Genomic DNA, 17,470 nt, shown 5'->3' on the forward strand with positions numbered 1-17,470 from the left:
CAGGTGTCAGGGAGTGGGTTGGCCAAATACACTCTGGCCTGAGTGGATCCCAGGCTGTTCAGGTCCACAATGGAGTAGGATTGTCTGTGGTTTGAAAAAGCCAGGAGCAGAACAGGCCCCCTAAGTGCTTTCACACGGGGCTTTTCCATGCCCAGGCACTCAGGGGGCATGTCCTGCTCCCTGCTTGGCTGTGACTGACAGCCTGTGGAGGAGGGGAGTGGGAGAGGGAGCAAAGCTTGCTAGGATTCTCAAGGACAGCTCTGCAGGTTCTCTCTGACGGATACTTGTACAGATATTTAGTCTCCTGAGAAATATTGTCCCAGGAGCCATTTCGCGCAGGTTGCTCCTGAGTTGTCTTCCAGTGCAGGCATTTTTGCTCTGGGAGAAAAAATATGAATGTCTATCTAATTTGGCAGTGACTCTCCCAGAAGAAACTGAACATGTGGATGTAGCTCAGATGGGTGGCTACAAACATTAAGTACTTGGCTGTGTCCTGAATGACAAACTGAAGCTGACTACACAGACTGTGTCCGTTGAACTGAGGCCCCAGATAAGGGCTTTTCTGAACTGTCCAGAGACTACCCCCTTGCTGAGGTATGGAGGTAAAGACTTTATCAACTATGCTGAGTTCTCACGCTCTCTCTCTCTTTGTTGCTGTTTTAAAGGGGGAACATAAACTTGTTCACTAGTTTTGGCCTTCTTTGGTTTGGTTCCTTTATACCAGATCTGTCCAACTTATGAGCAGCCAGGGGTCATGTGCCCTGGGGGCTGCGTGAGCCATGGGCATGCCTCCCCATGCTGCTCTGCGTCACGGGTTCCCCCAGCACTGTAGCCTGCGCCATGCCACACTGTCCGCTCCCTCGGGTGGGACAGGAAGATGAAGCCAGAGGAGGGAGAGGAGCCCACAGCCCACGGCTGCTACCGCAATCAGAGTGGCAGAGCAGTGGTGACCAGGTAGAAGCCCAGGGGCTGCAAGTTAACCCCACCTGGGCTACATGTGGCCTTTAGGCCTATCAGTTGAACAGCCCTGTTTTATACTAATTGAGGTGCAGAAGTGGGAACTTGACCAAAAAAGAACTGGAATACAGAAACCTAAGCTGTTTTTTTTCTTTCTCATTCTTTGTATGGCCTTTCAGCAGTGCATCATGTTTTCCATGTGACAAGTAATCCCAATGAAGGTTTTTGGCTTGTGACTGTCATGCCAATGTTTCCAGTGGTTAGCAGGAACTAAAGGAAGGTCAGTTGATAGTCATCAGAATCTTCTCAGTGGCTCCTCTGAGAAGATATTGCCATGTGGTAAATGGTAAAGATGTCTTTGAAGTATCATAAAGTATGCAACAAAGAAGATGCAATGAATTGTAAGGCCTTCTGTCAGATGAAAAAGATACAGAGAATGGACAATCATTTGATGGGGTAGATCCCAGCAAATCCTTGTTCAGAGCCTAGAATAATTAACTAAGCTTCCATTTGTTTGAAGCTGGATTCACCTTACTTTATGTGAATTTTTTTAAAGAGAACTTTGAAAGCCTACCTTTTCACTATGATTATGAAAGTTTCCATAGCCTTCTAGCGAGAAGCAGTTTCCTAAGCTGAATTTTGAATCCCTTCCTAGTGATGCTTACTGGTTCATATTAGATCTTTGCTTCAGAGGTGGCTGTGTTTAGGTGGTACTGTATCTGCATGGATTCCAAAGGTCTTCAGGATCTTTTCAGTGCAAATACATCTTGTCTTTTTAATAGGGGCATCTAAACATTAAGAATTAAGCTAGTTTAAGTTACGTGAACTGAGAAAAGAAAAACAAAAATTAAACTGAATTTATCTGGGAGTATTAATTAACAACCTAAAAGAAATGAAATAGTGGAACATAGAGAAAGAATGTTATAACAAAGTTTTCAGTAGCAGCATCTTTTCTATTAATGTTTTCCCTGTTCTGTAGTTATCAGCAAGACATGCACCTGTCATACATGGTTCTTTTTAAAAAAAAAAAATCTTTTAGTTAATTAATGCATAATATTGAACAGCAGTGGTCCAAGGACCGAGCCTTGGGGGACTCCACTGCCCACATCTTTCCAGGTTGATACTGACCCATCTACCACCACTCTGGGTGCATCTCGTTAGCCAATTCAGCACCCACCTGACTGTGATATCATCTAAGTCACAGCCACTTATTTTTTTTTATGAGAATGGGATGTAACATCATATCAAAGGCTTTAAAAAAATCCAGGCATATGACATCCACCTCGAATCCTGCATCTAAGCAGTTTGTGACCTGGTCATAAAAAGAAACAAGGTGTGTCAGGAAGGATCTACCTGCTATGAATCCATGCTGGTTGCCCTTCAGCATTATTTTTTCCTGCTGGACTCCCACAAATATAATCCTTAATAATTTTTCCAAAGGTTTTCCCAAGGATAGAAGTGAGACTAACCGGTCCATAGTTACCCAGATCCTCCTTCTTCCCCTTTTTGAAAATAGGGACCACATTAGGCCTTTTCAAGTCCTCTGGGACTGGTCCTGAGAGCCACGAATGCTCAAACAAGTGGCCAGTGGCTCTGCTATGACACTAGCCAATTCTTTCAGCACCCTTGGATGAAGATCAGCTGGGCCTGCTGACTTGAATACGTCAAGCCCCTCCAGTATCCCTTCACTAGGTCGGCACTAACCGTTGGTGGGCCAGTGTCCCACCTGTGCTTGTCTATAGTCCAATTTGGAGATATGTCATTATCTGTGTTCAGGAATACTGATGCAAAAAACTCATTGATGAGCTCAGCTTTGTCCCTCCTATCCATCACTAATTGCCCTAGCCTGTCCTGTAGGGGTCCTATGTTACAACGCACCTTCTTTTTACTCCCTATGCACCTGAAAAAGGACTTTTTGTTGTCCTTAATTCTTGTTGCCAGCCTGAGTTCCATTGCTGCCTTGGCCTTTCTAACTGACCCCCTGCAAGTGCAAACCAAGTAGGTATAATTCTCCTTGATGGCTACCCACTGCTTCCACAGTTTGTATGCCTCTTTTTGTATTCCTAGGTTTTCCAGGTGTAACCTGGGTGGTACTCCAAGAGGTACCCCCTCTCCATTTGAAGGGATCAAAGCAGGTGCACAAGTGCTATGGGAGGTACAGGGACTCTCCTGCCCCTATAGGGTACAGCCAGATCACCAATGGGGCCTTAACCATATACCTTTTAATGAGAGAACAGTACTGGGAACATAACAGGCATAAACCAGGGAGTATAGGGGACACTACAATGCTCCGAGGGGCAGGATTCAACAAAGGTTAAACCCTTACAATCATTGACAAAAGACAGGGTTAACAAAATTTAAAACACAAACAGCAGAACAAACAATATGTGTTGGTGAAATATAAAAAGGCACAAAATGTCACATAACAAGGAATAAAGGGCCTAGGTACCTGGAGGGGGGGAAAAGAGGGAAAACATAATGGCCCCTTTCCACTGCAACAAGAACTTCTCCCTGTTACTTCACTCACCCCAGCTGGGACTTAAACTTGGATCTCCCACATAGTAGGCAGGAACATTGCCACACAGCCCTCAGGGGCAGCCCTGCTCCAGGCTGCTAGGGGTCTTGACCTTCCTGGAGCCCCGGCCTCACCTCAAGCTGCCTGGCCTCTGGAGGAGCTGGAAGCAGAGCTGGGAACCTCTCAGGTCACTGCTCAGATCCTTGCTGGAGCTGGGGAGCCTCTCCTGCTGGCTGCAGCCTCTCATAGGCAGTCCTGGAGCCCAGTGGGGAGCCTCTCCTGCCGGCCGCACACCGCGCTGCTGAGGGTCCAATTGCTGCCTACAGGTCCCACCCCTTCAGGTGCTTCTGGGGCAACTGCTCCTGTCCCGCTGGCCCAGCTCTTTGAAGCTCCTTCCTTGTGGTTCCTTGCTGGTCTCCCCTGAATCAGCCGCGTTGCCCCTTTTATCCCCCTCCAGGTGACCCAAGGGGCCAATCATGGGACATGGAAGGTGAGTCTCTGGGGCCTGATTGGTGAGGAAAGGGAATCCCAAGTCCTCCAATCATCTTTTACCCTTTCAAAACCCCTGGGCCAAGTCACTGCCAGCCAGCCCGTCACATTGGATTTCCCTGTTCAGCCAAGAGGGTTTCTTGGCCCCTTTGTCCCACCTTATGTGTAATGGGATTGTCCTCTTCTGTGCCTGAAGGATCGTTCCTTTGAGGAACAACCACCCTTCCTGGGCTCCCACCTCAGCAGGGCTCTTGTCTTTCAGTGCCTCACTTACTAACCTCCTGAGCTCATTGAAGTTAGCTTTTCTGAAGTCTAGCACTTCTGCCCTACTGGTTATCTTCCCCACCTTTCAACAGACAGTGAATTCTAACAATTGGTGGTCACTCTCTCCTAGCTTACCCTGTATCTGCAGATCCTCCACCAGGTCATCCCCTGTAGCAAGCACCAAGTCCAGTAAGGCATTTCCCCTAGTGGGACCATATACATCCTGCGTTAGTTTCTTAACCTTCATACAGGAGCATCACCTATGTGAATGATCAGATCTAGCTGATTGCTCCTCCCAGCACATGTCAGGGTAGTTTAGGTCACTCATAACAACCATGTCCCTTGAGCGTACGGCCTCTGAGAGTTCATCTTGCTGGTGTGGTGGTCTGTAACAGACCCCCACTACCAAGTCTCTTTCACCCCGAACCCCTTGTCTTCTGACCCACGGTACCTCAATAACCCAGACAGGTCAAAGTTTTTGTTTGTAAGCAAAAGTGTGAGTTCCTCCTGCTTTTTCCCCAAGCTTCCTTCCAATAGAAGAGACTGGCCAAAAGCCCAACGTGGCTTATAATAAGAGAAGAAATGGGGTAATATACATATTCCTGCTTTCTGTCATCTATAAAAAATACCAGAAGTTGTGGTTTGGTTTTTTTAAGTTATTGATGTCTGTCTTGCTAGAAATTCAGGCTTGAATGACCTCCTTGGCTTCAGTACCAAAGCTTGCTTTAAACCTGCTTCGCAACAGACAGTTAACCTACTAAGCTCTGGGCTATAATGACTGGACTACTTCTGGTATCCAAGCTAACAAGCTTAAAGCTACCTCAAGTATTTGTATTTTTTTCCGATTCAACACTTCCCTGTTTAGAGAAGTGACACACAGCCCCTAGCTCGAGTCACAAGCGGTTCTCTAACTTACCACCTGCATCTCTGGAGACAATGTTGATACCAATGTGTTTTTTTTTGAGCGCATGCATGTTTTGAACTTCATGCAGTCGTGTCTTCCCTGTTACCATAAGTATTGCACCCCATGCATGCTCCCTCTGTGTTGGTCACAGTAAAAGTGCTATGGCTTTTTCTTTTGCATTGGAGTATATTTTCCACAGTTCACTTGGGAAGGCATGTGAATCTTGCTGTGGCTGTTGGCTCTTGAGGCAGTCAGGACTAAGCGTGGCTGTTTTAAAGTCTGCACATTCCTGAGACCTCCCAGAGCTTTTCCATCAAAACTGAAAAAAAAAGATCAACTTGACATTGCTGATATTCCTGAGTTAAAAGGCAAGTACAAGAAACCTTAAAAGGACTTCTAAGGCTCTCTTTGAAAGTGCACAAAGGTTATATTTAAAAATAAACTTAAGATATATGTATTTGCCATAGTTTTCATGATCACCTTCACTGGTCATTTAGCTTTCACTTTATTACAGTAAGTTTGTGTGAAGAAAGCTATCTACATGCATTGGTTTGTTGCTTTTCTTTCATATGTTGATTCAAACACTGGGTTGATTTGCCATCTTTTCTAATGAGCTGTTTGTTTTTCTCTGTGCTCTGGAGAGAAGCCTCATGATTCATGGACACAGTCATGATTTTCTCTATGTCACTAGGAATCAATTTTAAATGATTAAAATTCCAGCACACAAAGGCTCTTCTATATATCTTTATCGGGAATTAGGCTTGTGTTGCATTCTTACCATTTCATAATTAACCTTATCTTGAATGGTGTATCTTGTGATGCATAAATTGACTTAAAGGAAAACTCAGCTAATTCATTATTGATAATACAATAGTTTATAGTCTCATAATCATTCCTTAAAGTCCTTAACATGGCAAGAGAAAAGCACATTACAAAGTATTATTTAAAGAGTTAGCATGCATGAACAGCAGACAATTTTAAATATTTTAATAACTTGAGTCTGTTCCAAATATGGGAATATCCAGAATAGGCTGTTATGTTTTGATGGCTCCAGACAATAGATTGCTATGATGTAGCAAGCTGGCAGTTATGGTCTAAGCAAGCCATTACATGCATTTCAGACTCGGTCTGCAGCATATGTATTTATATGCTCCTTTGACATGATTCCAGAGAATCTGTTACAACTTATCAAGTAGATGATATGCATTTAAAAATAGTCTCCATACTTATCTACAGCATATGCCCTTTTGCCATGTGAATTCCCTTACCCTTCCATGAAAGATTTTCTCCTCTTATTTTTTGAAATGCACTCTGAAATTGTAGGCCCTGTCACATGACATAATTTTTGGGACATTCAGACACGTTTTTAGCATGTCATATGGAGCTTTCGAGTGGTCTGCTGAATCACTTGACTTCCTTTTTGTGTGGTTAGAGGGAAATCTCTTCTTAAGAGGAAAAGCCTACCTTTTCCCCTTGCTGGTTTAAAGCATATAACAAAGTTCTCCTGAGCTCTGTCACTTTCCTATTAGATTTACAAAATAGCCTCTTCAGTGTAGGTGAGACAAACTTCTTAATCACACCTCTTTCCATACCAGATCCTGTAATCCTTTCAGAAGTGGTGGCTATTTTGTTTTATACACCATATGAAATAAAGCATCTGTACAGTAGTCATCTATACAGTAGTCTATACTTTGAGCTACCTAGTTAATTATACAGTACAGACAGTCCTCGACTTAAGACGTTTTGAGTTACAATGAACAGAACTTAAGACATTTATAAACTGACACCCTGTTTCGACTTTCTGACATCAGTTTTGATTTTATGACGCTTGATCAGATGCCACGCCATGCCAGCAAACAAGTATGCTGCATTACCCATCTCCCTGGAGAACATCTGTCCAAACTTCCTTGAACACTTTCTTTAAAAAAGCAGAAAAGACTCCAGAAAAACGTGCAGCCAAGACTCCTGAGAAGACTCCAGCCAATAACCCTTCAAAAAGTCCAACCAAGAGCCCTCCAAAAAGTCCAGCAAAGTCACCTCAAAGAAGTCCTTCCAAATCAATATGATTGCTATTTACAATATAAATACATGAATGTAGCTATATTACTCATCTATAATTGATTGAGTACAAAATTCTGTGTTATTTTTGGTGAAAATAGGGTTTTGGGCCTGGGTTCAGGAACCGATCCCCCATTTATAACATTGTTCCTATGTGAAAATTGGTTCTGAGTTATGACATCTCAATTTAAGACATGGTTTTCAGGAACCAATTGTGTCATAAGTCCAAGGACTGCCTGTATCTGAAAACCTAGCAGCCCAGCCTCCTCTTGAAACACACTCTCCCCACAAACAGCAGCGCTCACTCTCTCTTATTTCAAATGCCCACACAAAAAAATAAATCAATGGGCTCCACAATGTCAAATGGCTTTGAGATTGGGAAGCCAAAGCATGTGAGTTCGAACCTACAGGCATTTCCTTTGGGTTGGACTAGATGACCTTTTGAGCTAGTGTCCAACTTCTCTATGAAATCAACCCTATGACCACATGACATGAGGATTCCCTGCAGCTTACACTCAAGACTATGGACTGGTGGATCCAGGGAAGTCCCCTTTCCCTCCAGTGCAGGGAATGGCTATACCACAAGCAGGGGCAGTATCATAGGGCCCCTTTCTCCCTAGAAACAGGAGAAAAATCTCACTCCATTCCTTGAAGAAATAATTGTAACATGGAAGAAAAGTACTTGCTTTGGTTTGACTTGGTCTGTCTGCTTAGGAGGAAGAAGGGCTGGGGTCTTCAAGCTAGTATGCCATTTGGAGTATGGAGCAGGTTACACCACGCCATCTTAGGTAGACATCCCTTGTAGATATATTTACACCAAAGCTACAGAAGTGTCTTCTGTGCAGAGACAGGTTTAAACTCACAAGCTTGGGAACTGTGGCAGGGCACTGAGTGTGCCTGCCACTTTAAGGGCTGGAAGCCAGCAGCTGGCAGATGCCTGATGAGGGCAGCCATTTTGAATCTAGGGCTGCCCATATAAACAAGGCATTTTGCTGCTGGGAGGTGAGGCAACAATGTTGCCTGGTTGCAGGTAACATCTGGCGGTAAGGGAGGAGCTGTAGTGGATGGATAGGAGGCTCCTTGGTCCTGGGCATGACCTAAAGCTGCACCCTGCCAGGAGTAGGTGGTCAGTGGTGTGGGAGCCCCCAGGAAATGCCAGTTAACTCCGGTGAAAGGGGGGTTGGGGTGCCTTAATCCCTACCCCCACAACTGGGTGGGTTACCGCTTTTTGTAGGGTCTGGAGGGTGGACCCCCAGAGAAAGAGAGTAAGGTTATAGACTCATGCCTGTCTGGACTTCCCCTGACTAGTCCATGCTGGGGCCAGGACCAGAAGGGCCAGGGGCCCACTGCGAGGAACGTCCAAGAGCTGAGGGCCTGGGGTTCTGGCTGGCCTGGAGGTGGGCCAGGGCTAGTGAGCCAACGATCCTGGGGAGACCACACCTGTAAGGGGGAGCAGCTCAGGGAGCTATGCTGCCGAGAATGAAGGCGGATTTGGCCACTGGAATGGAGGGATCATAGAGGGGTTCGACACTAGGATTGTGGGGCCGATGATTGTGAGAACATCTGGATGCCACCTGCGAGGCTTGGGCTGTGGTATAGGAGAGGACTGGAGCCTCAGATAGTGCTCCTTGGCATCGGGGCAAGAAATGGGCAGCCTCCTGCTTTATTAAGCTCAATTAAATAATTACCAACAAGGCATGACGGGCGAGAAGGCGGATGGTTAGCCCAGAAACAGGTGGGCGGGCCACTGGGAAATCAGCCCTGAGAAGGCCCCCTGTTACAGGAACTCACAGACTTGCTGCGGCAAACATTTAAAATCTATTTTTTCTTTTCTGCTTTAGAGCACATGAATAAGTGCTGAGGGTTACACTCTGGTCACATTTTCAATGTTTTCTTCACAACCATGAGGTTTAGAAGCTTACTATTTTCTTAAAATGGAAGGCGAGATTTTGATATAATTGCATGAATTGAGCAGCTGGACCTGGACCTGTGGTACCAATATCTTATTCCAACCCTGGCTGTAATAGGGAGAAAAGGCCTTTCAGCCAGTCAAGTGCCAAGACCTGACTTTAAAAGGTTAGCTACCTGTGTAGAGGTTATATACAGGGTCAAGGAACAAATCCCCTCACACCCCTTTGGGTGCTCATGGCTGCAGCAGGCAGAGCCCCTGATGGCACATGGCTCCAGCTGAGTCCTAGTGGCTACATGCGATGGCACGGAGCCCACCTGGCCCAGCCTGTTGGCGGTGTATCTGATGGAAGAAGGAAGAACAAAATCCCGCTGTTTGGATGCATCTTTCAGATGAGGCGTGACTAGCTGCTAAAGACATGCTCTTCTGTATGATTGAGGGTATCAGAGCCAGAAGCAGGCAGTGCGGAGAGTGACTAAATGATAGCAGACTAGTGCAGCAGACATCTAAAGATACTGCACACCAAAGTACAAGACGGAGAATAACAGACAGTGAGGGAAAATGCATAGCTGATCCCTGTTGTCCTTAGTCTACGAAGCAGAGGACGGAAGGAAAGAAGGATCTTGACCAGATTCAGTAGGGCTATAGAGAACTTTCTGGGGCAAATAAAATAAATCTCTGGGTGTGGCAACCTAACTCTTAAATTCCACTTATATACTTGTCACATGCAAAAGACTGCAACACCACACACAAATATCCAAGGAGAAGCGGATAACAATGACAAAGAAAACAGTCCAGCCTCAAGCCCCACAATCTGCCCTCAGAAAACCCTGACTTGCATTAGTCCTCACAGTCTGCCCTATCCCGTCGTGGCAGTCAGGGTAAGGTGTGAATGGGGACTCCAGCATCCTGCACATGCTGAACTGGATGCTAAACTGCACATGCTGAAGGGACATGTAAACTGGTATAAGTGATCAGAAACTGGTTCAGATCTGTAACAGAACAGAAATTCAATGCACATAAACCACTTTCAGAATGGCTGAAGCCAGTTTAAGATAGACCTGGATGGATGTAGTATCAGACTTAACTGATTTAGTTTAAATCGTTTTATTGAATTTCTGTCCCAGATTCCCTCTAGATTCAGGTTAACTCACAGTCCCCCAGCATCCTAGGATGGCTTGCACCTCCCCTGCAAATCCCATGTTGCAGAGTGGGTGGGCTAGCCTTGGCCCAGACTGTCTGCCCTAGCCGAGCAGGAAGGTGTACTCTAGCACCCTCCGGTTTCTGGCTTGGGCCACTGAAGACGTGGATGCATTTCTGGAATCAAAAGTGAATCTCTGCTTATTGGTTCAATCTACGCAATTTAGACTAACCTGCAAAGATTGAATCAATTCAGCCTCAGGGTTTTTGGCTGTCTGTACTTAGCTGATGATATGTCCAGACTGAAATGAGTTCAAGTTAGACTATTAATGTTACTCTTATATCTTGCAGCTTTCTGGTTAGACGCTATTCCAGAATGACATGCTATTTATAGGCAGCAGCTGAAAGGAATCTGCTGGTGGAGCCTTTAAAATTCCTACTTACTCTGTAATTTCCTATAGTTTAGGTTTATAGTGTTACTTGGACCGGTTTGTCAGCATATAAACGGAGAAGCATATTCAATAGTACGTTCAAGGCACAGATCAGGCAAAAGCCAGGTACCGCAGTGTATGTTGGGAAATCTTGCGAGAAAAAGAGGGTTTTGTTTTTTGTTTTGTTTTTTGGTTTTTTTTGCAAAAGCAAAAATGACTCTGGCTGTGTTTATGTACCTGGAACAAAAAATCCTTCATGAAACGCATTAATATTTTGCATACCAAAAGTTTAACAGTAGCCTGTAAAATGTTTGTGAGAAGCAAGGGTTTCTTTTCATAGTATCTTTTATTAGACCAACTGTATAGTTGGGAGAGACATTAGACAAACATTCAGGCACAGCATGACCTGAAAAAGGGCACATTGTGCCTGACAGCTTGTCTAATATCTTTTCCAACTATACAGTTGGTCCAGTAAAAGGTATCACTAAAAAACTTTGCTTCTCACGTACTCCTTGGACCATTATGGCTACACTAACACTCCAACCCCACCCTAAAAAGTTGGGTTTTTTTAATTCATATATCAAAAGAAGTGATATTAACTGTCCTTTTCATTCCTTTCTATTCTGTTGCTGCCTGATAGATTAACCCTTGTCCCTCCCAAAAAAACGCAAACCTTCACTTTGTACCCAGAATATTGATGAATATGTTTGTAGATGAAGGCAGTGCTGCAGAAGCATGTTATGCACTTCAGTCTGATGTGCTGTGATCTCTTTGCCTTAACTTTGGGTTGCCCTTATTTTTGGTCATACTCAAATGACGGGCTGGAAAGTTAAGAGGAGGGAAATGTGGGGCATAGGGGATTCAGAAAAATCCACAAAATGTGTAAACCTCAAGAGCTGAGGTCAGCCAGTGTGGCCGGAAGATGCATCCATCTCAAAGTCTTCTGTAAGTCCCCCAGTGCTGTGGGATATGGCAGTCACAGAAAGTTCAGGGTCCATAGGGGAAATCATTATAATTTTTAAATCAACCATTTTTTCCTCCACTAAAATCATTTAATCAATATTAAAATATTTTGTGAAAGCAGTTTGCTGCTGATAATATTCTCCACCAAGCTGAATCACCAATAGGAGACTTATTTAAATAAGTGGCCTCTTCCTTTCTCTGTGTTTTTGAATGAAAGTGGCCATGGCTGCCAGGCTTTGTGCTGAATTCAGTGCTGGTGCTGTGTGTTATCTGGGCTCACAGGGTATCTACATTCAAACAGGTTAGGGACAGCCTGGGGCTGTTCTAGGCATGTGCAGAAGGCAGACCTTTTGGACAAACAGGGAGGCAGTTCGTGAGCTTACGTGCCACCAGGATTAGATGACTTCTGAGCAAGGGTCTTTGGATCAAGGCTTCTAAGTCAAAAACTAAGTCCTGTTTTGAGAACTGAAGTGTTTTATTGGATTTGGCCCCTGGATATTGTATTGACTTCTGGGTCATCAAGACATTTTGGAATGGCTTATTTCATTGTTAAGGTAGAAACACAAGGACCCAGCCACAGGATATACTATTTGTCTTCTAATTTATGTACAAGTATATCCACTTTTGAGGAGGTAATGGTAGTGCTAAAGGAAAGTTTCAGCTTGCAGTTCAAGATGTAACACCTTTTCCAGAAATGCAGCTGAACAGCTTTCTGTTCAAATTCCAGCCACAATTCTGCTTCTCCCCAGACACTGTTTCATATTTTGGCTCAGACTACACCAAGGAAACGTGAGAGAATTTTTCCAATGTTGTTAGCAGGCATTCAGCTGTAGCAACATAGGAGACCTGCTGTAGAACAGATTCCAGCTGTCAACAGGATTTTCAGCACTGTGTCGTCTAACTCTGCAGGGAGTAAGTATCCTAGAAGCAGTGCTGAAAAACATATTGTTAGAGTGATACAAATAAATATTAGTGACTACTAATTGGACTGGACAGATCATTAGAAAATATTCTGTAGTAAAAATCTGTAATAGATAGTGAGAGGAAGAGGTGGAACTAGACCTACTACAGATTTTCTAGCCATAGTGACTTTCAAGTTTCTGATGCTAGTCCCTGCATTCTCTAGCATTTTTGGAAGGGCAAAAATCAATGGTGTTTTTAGTTTGGTTCTTGAAAAGCCTTATTGATTGGGCAAATGGAAAAAAAATAACCCAAAATAAACCAGGGGTGGTTCCACTCTATATACTTATACATTAGGGCACATTTTTCTAGTCTTAGTCCATTTATGAAATTTTTCCCCACTCTTTCCACTTAGTTTCTACTGTGCCTGGTTCATTTATTGTTATCCTCTGCTGTGGAATGAAAAGCTGCCTTGATCTACAAAACAGTGAGCAACAGATGGTGCTGTTTCTGTTCAAGTAAGAGCTGGAGAAAGCAAATTTGTTTAGTAATAAAGGATCTTAGTGGCTGTCTCTCAACAACGTTTTGTCCTTGTTCTAAGCTATTTTTTATGATGGAGTCTAAATATTTCAGGGCTTACACACTGTTAGAACAGGAGATGGACACAATAGAAGTTAGGAGTTTGAGGCTTGCGTTCTTTGACAATATTGCTCATGCATTTCTAAGCAGATAGCTTTCTACAGTAGACATCATAACAGCCACAGAGCAGTATAAAGCAATACATAAGCAGTGTATACAAAATGACCTTTTTTTTAGGGATTAGCTGGGAATCTTACTAGTTTTGTATGCTGTACTAGAGTCACTAAGTCGTATATTGAGACAAAATGGGTCATTTATTTTAGTGTAAATCAGTAACAATTAATAGATACTTGGGATTTGTTTTGGCATAAGGGGAGTGTGCTTTGGCCAACTAATACACATAAAAACACCTCAGCAAGATTCTGCCACAAATTATTCACAGTGAATTTTCTATATCCCTCTTACTTTTCATGGAGAAACTTAGCAGAAGCAAAATACTGGTAAGGCACTAAACTTCAGTTACCCATATTTGGGGAAAGTTTTCCTAAATGAAGAAGAATTACAGTCTGTACATCTCCCCAGCACCCTTCTCCATTAACACCACTTCAGCCTTTATGGTGTTTTTTGGTTGTCAAGAGCTGTTCTCTCTCCCATAGATATTACTCTGCCTTCTAAACTCTTCATTTCCCCTATCTTCTAGCTGTGCACATGCTGTAGTACTGAATGAAATGGTCTCTTGTAATACATCAGGCTGACAAGTCGTTAGCCTTGGGCTGTCATGTGGGAGAATTTTCAGATTGTGGTTCCTTTGTCAAATCAGAGGTTACTATTGGAACTAGGGTCAGAGCACTTCCCTGCAGAGCAATCAGGGAATCCTTATTAGTTCAGATTTCCTCTGTTCCTCTTAGCTAAAAACCTGGCACTGGAGATGAAACAGGGAGTGTTTTAGGATCTTTTTAATGGCAAAAGTTTAAATAGAAATATTTTTTCTATGGATGTCCTAAAGGGGCTATGCAATGCTTCCATGTTGCACAGCAGTTCTTACTGGGTTTCTTAAATAAGAAAACCACTTTCTCCAGGTCATCCTGGGTTTCTATTTTTCAGTCCTTGATCAGATCTGAGGATGTGACTTATTACTTCTTGGTCAATATTTGCTTATTTCTAAGCTAGAGAAAGAATGATAATTGCCTTAAAGTGGTCTATATGGAGCAGAGAGTAGGTCTGGGGCTGGAAGATGCCGAGTACTTGGAATTCTCACTGTAGGGTCTCAGCACATACATTTACTTCATAACCTAATTCAGGACAGCACTCCTGTTCAGCAGGGCTAGGGACAGACATTCAAAAACCCTGAGCCTGAATTAATTCAATCTTTGCAGGTTACTTTAACCCGCATAGATTGAACTGATTTGCAAGTGAATAGACATTCACTTTTGATTCCAGAAAGGCAGGCACATGCCTGCAGTGGCTCAGGCTAAAAACTGGGTTGCACTAGAGTGAGCCCTCCTTTTCCTTCTGCAGCAGCCACAAGGCTGGACGGAAGCTGACCTGAGGGGCATGCACAGGCCCCACTGGCAGGCCTCTAAGTATGATTGGGAAGGGGGATTGTGGCAGGGCACTAAGGTGCCTGCTACTTGTAGACCCAGGATAACTACCCAGGTGCTGGTTGCTAGGGCAACCAGAGGGAGCTAGTGACCCATATCTGCCAGCGGTCAGCTGACTGGAAGGGGCAGGGCTGGCTCCCATTTAAACCCCAGGGCTGAGGCCAGGTGGGCAATGCCCTGCTGGCAGCTAAGGGGGAAGGAGCTCTGCCTGAGCAAGTAAAGAGAAGAGGCCTGAATGCACAAGCAGCTTTATCCTGGTGAGAGATAGAGCACCCTTGGGGTGGCTTGAATGATGTTTTAGCTGAGCAGCATGAATTTATGTTATAGCCCAGGGGCTGGTATTTTGTTTGCCGTCAACCGGTGGCTTGGGTGAGGCTATAAGGGGATGGAGGAGGCCTCACAGGGGGTCCACGGCAGTGTGGGGTCCTGGGTGTCAGAGAGGGTGCGGTATTGGGGGTGCACCGACCCCGAGTGTCAGAGAAGGTGCAGTATTGGGGGTGAGCTGACCCTGAATGCCAGGGAGGATGCAGCATTGGGGTCTCTGGGGCTGACCCCAAGCCCCAGAGAGAGGGGGCAGCAATTGATGAGCACCAGCGAGGTGCAGTGCGAGAAAAGGCTGTGAAAAGCCCAAGCGCCAGTGAGGCACAGACTGAGACAGGGCTGCGGACAGCCTGAGTGCCAGTGAGGTGCAGTGCGAGACCAAATAACGTCAGTTACATCTGCGAGGCTTGAGGCATGGTACAGGGGTCGTTGGAGTCATGCATAGCCCATAAGGCTGGGGTGCACTGAAACACCCATTATGGAAACAGGGCCAGTGTACAACAGGATAACAGAGTCTAAGAGGACGGAAAGGCAGCCTCCCGGTTATACATTAGCATCAAAGACATGGCAGACGAAACTTGAGGGTGCTTTTAGGCCAACTTGGCACAGTAAAGGCGGCATTAGGGGACAGCATGGTGACCTCTAGGATGCCTTCCTGTTACAGGGATAAACAGCCACCCTGGCCTGTAGGGACCCCAACCAGGGTGTGCCTGGAGGGAGAGGGGGGAAGCAGCCCTTGCCAAGCTTGTTTCCAAGGGGGTGGGGTGTGGTCAGACACTGGCTCGGGCAGCACCTCAGGTGAAGGGGCGCAAGGAGGCAGATTAAAACTCCCTTGTCTCCCCTCTCAGGCACGGGGACCCCAGCTGGGCTCTGCCCAACTTTTCCCCCTGCTCGCTGCTCAAGCAGTGGGGGGTTTGCCCAGAGCTGGCTGTCATGGCCTCACCATCTGCCTGGGGCTGGGGGTGGGGCTGGGGCTGGAGCTTCAGGGCTGAGCCAGGCCAACCTGAGGACATTACTGATGGCAGACATGGAGGGGCCGGCTCGGGCTGGGCTGCAGGGTTTGGGCCCTTCCCAGTGAGCTGTGGCTTGGGCTGGGGCCACAGGAGCTGTGCAGCCAGATTACTAATGGCTCCCCATGCCCAGTCTGGGTCAGGCTGTCATGGAGCCGCAGGCCTCTGGGAAGGGTCTAGTGGGACCAGCTTGGGCCAGGCCATGGGCACAGGGCCCTTCTCAGCTGGCTGCAGCTCCAGGACAGCTCAGCCTGGCAGCATGGGTGGCAGCTGGTCAGGCAGTGGTACAGAGACAACGCCACTGCTGCTGCAGGCAGGTGCCTTGGCAGCTGGACTGGTCACGTGGGATGTGTTAATCGTGCCCATGGCTGCCTGGCCTGGCTCAGAGGTGCCAGCGGGCCCGGAGCCTGACATCTGCTCACCATGGGGGCTTGTGTGCCTGCAGCTGCCGTACCTCCTATCCGTCACTGTGCAGCACCCAGCTGGCTGCAGCCACAGCAGAAGCTTTGTGCTGGCTGGGGCTGGCAGGGCTGCATCCCTTGCCTCCTGCTGCCACTGCTGCTGCTACTGCTGCCACCCCTGGCCCTGCCTTGCTGCTATGGGTGGGCAGGTGGGAAGCTTCAACTCAGCAGCTTCTGCCCAGCTCATTGAGCTCTGGTTCCACCTCTGAGCTGCCTTGAATCCACTCCACCCACCCAGCATGATAAGCAGCTCCTGTGGGCAGGTGGAGTGGATGGAATGTGGCTGGGAGCTGGAGCCTGTTTGTGCATTGGGCAGAAGCCACTAGGCTGAAGCTTCATGACTGCCCACCCAGAGCGGCGTGGCAGGAGTGGCAGTGGAAGGGGCAGCTAGAGGCAAGGGAGGCCATAACAGCCCCACCAGCTCCGGTCAGCACACAGCTTCTGGTGCAGCTGGCCAGGTGCTGCATGGTGATGGACAGGGGCGCAGAGGCAGCAGTGACTGCAGGCACATGAGCCCTGAAGGCGGGCAGCTGCTGGGCTCTGGGCCTGCCAGTCCCTCTGAGCTGGCCCAGGCAGCCGCAGGCACAGTTAACACCTGGACCACGGGGAAAACCATGCCAGGTAGGGTACAGGATGAGCATGGTAGGAATAACTGCCTTACTACTATTGCCATAGAATTGGTGTATGTCCAATTAAAAAAATTAGACATACAAGTCAGCAGGACTGGATGATCTTTATCCGAGGGTGCTGAAGGAGGTGGCTGAAGTCATTGTGGAACTCCTGGTGAAACTCTTTCACAACTTGTGGCACTCTGGAGAAGTCCCTGAGAACTGGAAGAGGGCCAATGTTGTGCCCATCCACAAGAAGGGCAGGAGGGAGGACCCAGGTAACTATAGGCCAATCAGCCTAACTTCTATCCTAAGGAAAATCCTAGAAAAGTTCATCAAAGAGTCCATCTTCAATAAGCT

General features: G+C 46.2%; 1 long non-coding RNA gene across 1 annotated transcript in view; it reads left to right on the plus strand.

Annotated features, from left to right (window-relative positions):
• The first annotated feature begins 7,216 nt into the window (after positions 1-7,216).
• The window catches only part of LOC109298267, an 18,297-nt gene continuing 8,043 nt past the window's right edge, over positions 7,217-17,470 (plus strand). The window contains exons 1-2 of the long non-coding RNA XR_002097571.1: positions 7,217-7,341; positions 8,363-8,366. This is a non-coding gene — a long non-coding RNA (uncharacterized LOC109298267). The remainder of the gene's footprint in view (positions 7,342-8,362; positions 8,367-17,470) is intronic.

This window comes from Gavialis gangeticus, unplaced genomic scaffold (assembly GCF_001723915.1).
Source record: "Gavialis gangeticus isolate Ggan-Ray unplaced genomic scaffold, GavGan_comp1, whole genome shotgun sequence".
In the NCBI taxonomy this organism is placed as follows: Eukaryota; Metazoa; Chordata; order Crocodylia; family Gavialidae; genus Gavialis; species Gavialis gangeticus.